The sequence below is a fragment of the Pinus tabuliformis genome, chromosome 5_2, assembly GCF_031772625.1.
Source record: "Pinus tabuliformis cultivar Carrire ecotype Pingquan chromosome 5_2, CPIR1, whole genome shotgun sequence".
In the NCBI taxonomy this organism is placed as follows: domain Eukaryota; kingdom Viridiplantae; phylum Streptophyta; class Pinopsida; order Pinales; family Pinaceae; genus Pinus; species Pinus tabuliformis.
Window position 1 is genome coordinate 919,170,245 of NC_142306.1, and position 5,140 is coordinate 919,175,384.

Here is a 5,140-nt window from a genome sequence, read left to right on the forward strand (position 1 = left end):
GTCCCTAAATTATCTCCTCCTCCAAATCTCCATAACCTACCTAATATTCCCACAATATTCTCCAAAAGTAAATAATATTAGGCACAAATATGAAATTATCCATAAACCTTCCTAATGAACATTTTAAAGTTAAAGATATGTTATCTAACAAAAAAGAGAGGTTTAATGTGCTGAAGGATGGTTACATGGGACTTAATTTATGTATAATTTGGAGGTCCATCATACCCCGTATTGAAAGTGTTTCTCAACCTCTAAGTGACTTAGTGACCTCATTGTGACTCATGCATGGCCCCCGTGGCCTCCTTGATTTTTTCTATAGTTGTTCAACACTTTCTTGTAGCAACTTTCTCCCTTCCTGTAGAGGTTTCTTTCCTTCCTATTACAGGGCATCTTCTTCTTTTAGTTGTTTAGTCATTGCTCCCCTAGTGCTTGGTTTCTCTTGAGAGGCTTGGGGCTCCTTTCTTTTGGATTGGAGGGAGGTTATCTCTCCAGTTTTCTTCTTATTCTCCTTTTATCCTTTGTTCTGATATTTTTTAGGTACTTTATCTTATGTTTCAACATTTTATTTTTATTTTCCAACCTCTTATCTTCTGCAGATCCATCCCTGACTATCTCTTTAAGTCCATAAAATCTTCTCTATCCATGTCTCCTCAAGGTTTGTGCAAGGGAAGCCTGCTGCCAATTGTTAATTTCATAACACTCATCATTTTATCTTATGGAAAGAGGAGGAGTGCTTCCTGTTGATGAGTGAGGTAAAGAATGGTATGCCAATCTCGAAACAAGTTTATTATCCCATCATAATGCTCACCCTTACAAGAAAACTCCACAATCCATTTTTTTTATCATTTTACTACAAGATGTTTAGTGGAGTTCCGCAAAAATTCACCGATTTTTTGTTTGCAAGAGGTGTTAGATCAAGTACTTAACCTTTCTTTGAGGAATCCTTCAAAGTTATAGGATTTTTTGGCCAATAATCATCAATTAAGCGCCCATTTTTTTATTTTGGGACAATCCTGTAGCAAGATGAATGTGTCCTATTGTTAACGGGAAAAGTGTCTATTCAGAACGACCCTAGCCCACTGAGGTGCGACAGTGACCTCAGAAACAAACATGGAAAACTACTTTCGTATTCTTCTTTATGAACTATAAATGAAGAGGAATAGGATGAACCAACCTGTGTCTTGCGCTAGTCCTTTGATCCAATCTCTCTCCTCTTTGACAGCTTCCAGCTACCTGCTCCCTTACTTGCCCAGCGTCACCAAGTTCCTGCAAGATCACAGAAGAAGGAAACTACACAAAGACATGGATTTATATTCATAAATAGCTTAGGATCAGATTTAAGCGAAACATACAAATGTAACAAACATCAATGATACACAAGCATGTCGGAGAAACTCAAATAGTTTTATTGATAAAACAAAAAGATCCAGGAGGAGTTACAAACGATGATTCCTGATCCAGCATCAACCTCCCAACATAGAATCCCCTCTTCACCTCCAAAAAAGAATAAATCACCCAATACTCTGATATCTATCTCAAAACCAACAGCAATTCTCTGCAATGTACAAAATTCCAGCCTCTGGATCTCTTGGTGAGGGATCCATATATAGATGTATGCAAAGAGGATGAGTCAGCTCATCAATTGATTAGTGGCTTCTCTCTGTCATTTCTTGCTTCCACTTGGAGACTGAGAGCCCCTTACTCATCACTGGTCGAATACAGTGAGGCAAGTGTCATTGGGGAAGATTCTGGAAGCTTCCATTGTCTCTCCACCTCGTGGAATGACTCTGCCACTTGTCATTTCCCACTCAACGCACCCTGGTAGTGCATTTAGGTGCATTGCAATGCACCTAGCTAGTGTATTTGGGTGCTTTGCAACGCAGCTAGCTAGTGGAGCAGCTAAAATGATCCTGATTTGACTAGTTCTAAGCAGTTTCTGGTGGAGAACTTTTGGGAGAAGCTGTAATTTGTTGACCTTGTTTCTTTAGGAGCTGGAACAACACTTTTAGGGACTTAGGATCCCTTGGTTTATGGACATTTCATGCTTAGATCTGTAAGGCACAAAAATGTCTATAACAGTTGCCCCCTAAAGTATGAGGCCATTTATCGGGTGAAATGCTTTATTAGGAGGATCCAAAGTTCTTTCAATGCTGGGAGGAGACCTGTAATAAGATACAATACAATACATTATCTTCATACTATTTTCATGATCTAGCTGAGGTGGGCATTCCCATGCTCAGCTTTATAAATTCATTTTCATGTACATAGGACAGACAATCGTCTGATGGTAGGCTGATGATTCTGATGGAGTCATCATCCTTTTGGTAGGATGATTATCTGTGCTGCAATGCTGTACATTTCAATGTCTTTATTTTTCCTGAATATATATCGCAGCCCGGATGGATGAAACTAGATCTGGGGTCTTCAATCTCATCCAATTTTCACTCGAAGTACAAGTCGATCCATGTGAGAAATGTTTTGAAGTCGAACAGGGAAAGACATCGCTTGATTACTAGTCAATGATGTAAAATGTTAACAAGCGTGAGAGGAATCACCGATAATGATAATGAACCTCAAGGTACTGCAGTACAATTCACGTGGTGTGAATAAAGGACTTGGCGTCGAACACCACGCAAAATCTTTCGGTCGAAGGTCATTGATGTATACCTGTCGCCGGAAGTGAGAAACTTGCCATTGCGGCATGCAAGCTTCAAAGTACTGAATGGGGTGTTCCTAGATCAACTTCTTGGATAATGAGCTGATGTTGACAAGAAGCGATCCATCAAAGGAGGGCCTTAATGAATCCCACATCAATGACATGGAACGGAGCAAATGATTTTGATGGAGGTGAAAACGATCTGATGATATATGGTTCAGGGTGGCGGTCATGAAAGAATGAAGTATAATATATGGTAGTGGATGGGACACAGGTGACTTCTCTGGATGACTTCTCTTGAACATGTCGGCGACACTTATGTGATGGATTGGTAGCATTTACCCCAAATATGGATGGTGTGGCGTGACCATGGTGATGTGACCGGTGAATGAAACAACCCAGCCCGACTCAGGCATGGAGTGGAAGTGTCATGTTCAAGAGCGACTTGCTGCCAATAAAGTTTCTTTGAGTTTTCTTCCCAATTTTTCCCCAGTCATTACTGACCAGTACCTCTTTATTTTTTGTCAAGCTTGAGGAGGATAACATATGCTTGTTCTATAATTCGCCCTTCGGGCAAACCCATCGCTATGTTTTAACAAACCTAGCGATAGTGAAAATCGTTCTTGCCTAAAGACAAGTTTGTTGCTATTAATATTTTTAACGAGTCTAACGACAAAGATAACTCGGTCCTTTTCATCTTTAGAGAGTCTGAAAAGGTACGTAAAGGTAACTCCAAAAATTCCTTTTCGTCGTCTAATACCTTAAGTCCGAAAAAGTATAAAACAATACAGAAGGAATGAATAGTTTTAACGAGCCGAACAAAACAAGCACTCGATCTTTTTGTGCAATAATCCCTCAGGTCCAAAAAGATTAAAATCTAGAGGAGGGATAGCACTTCCTATCGCTTTAACGAGCTGGAAGGCCAAAACTCGGCAATCTTTTCATATTTTACGAGTCAGTTGAAAAGAGCTTAAAGAAGACTCGTCTTTTGAGGAACGAGTGATAAAAAAGGTTAGTAGTTGATTCCAGGTAAGGTTTGGAATTTTCCAATCACGACAGTGTTACAAGGATGGCTAGTGAAATCACTCTTCGTAGCTGTTCCTCAAAATGGGTAAACAATCAAATGGAGGTGAATGATCGGCCAAAGGAAAAGTGGAGGTGACGGTGCAAACACGACCAAGGCTTTAATGGCTGAAAATGCTTCATTCACAGTGGTTATTTACCAGGGGATAGTTCATTTTTTAACGAGCTTAAATGCGGGTGGAAAAATTTGCTCGGTCTTATGTTTATTTTTTAACGAGCTTGAAATATGTGCTAAAACTGCTTGATTAATCCACTCATATGATAAGAATGTCTCATATAAGAACGGAAAACTTTTAGATTTTTGCCCCACATCCTTTCTTAATGCAAGTTAGGAAACGACTAATCCAAAAAACGGATAAATAATCACTCTTTGATTGCACGCCAAAAGGTTTGCATGCCCCTATGTATAAAATAGAGTTTCAAAGTTACCCCTCAATTTGTAGACAAAACATTTGTTCCATCGGGAGAGGCCTACCTCTTACAGGTTACCCAAAGATTGTTCTATTCGCACAGCAAATAAAACACTTCTTCAGCGATGTCTACCGAGATAAACAAAGGTGAGCGACGGTGCCCGCCAACTCACATAACTTTGATAAGAGAATCTTATTCTAGAATAACCCCTATTCCAATCACGGACGGGGTACAGACTAGTCATATTCTCTCGTGGAAACCTACTCTGTACCTGAAGTTCTCCTGCCGAAGCAGACCAGGATGCATGCCCCCTGGGTTTCAGTCATATCCCTCCGAATTACTCGCGCTCATCGGGAGGACGGACTAGGGATTGAGACATTTCTTGCATGAAAAGACCATTTAGGGATGTTATATGACTATTTGCTATGCGTGATCCGGGAAATGAAAGCTGGTCCACGAGCTTGACCACTCTTTCTTCGTGCGGAAAACACATTACTCTAAAGAGTGAGGAGACGATGGCTCCCATGCAATAAATATAGTCTCGTCCAAGGAGTAGGTTATAATCCAAGGGTCCTTGAACTACCATGACGTTCATGCGAACTGTCTTCCCCCTCAATGTTATGGGCACATCGGGAAGGATCCCTAAAGGTCGATTGGTTCCTTTATCAAAGCCTGCCAGATTTCTCATTTCAGGCAAGAGTGATGGAAAACCAAGCGCTTTCCAAGAAATAGAGGAAAGGATACTCACAGAAGCCCCCTCATCAATGATGGTACCAGCCATGACCATTCTATATATTTGAATGATAATTCGGAATGGTATGCTTGCTGGCAAACGGGGTCTGCCTAGTTGATTCCAATTGAAGGATACAACTAGGTTGCTTGGAGGTGGGAACGAGTAGACGGCCAAGTATGGCTCTGACGAACTTCCTTCCTACGGTAAAGGAATGGGTGGATTGACCCCATGTTCGTCGGAGTCTGTGTTGATGAAGA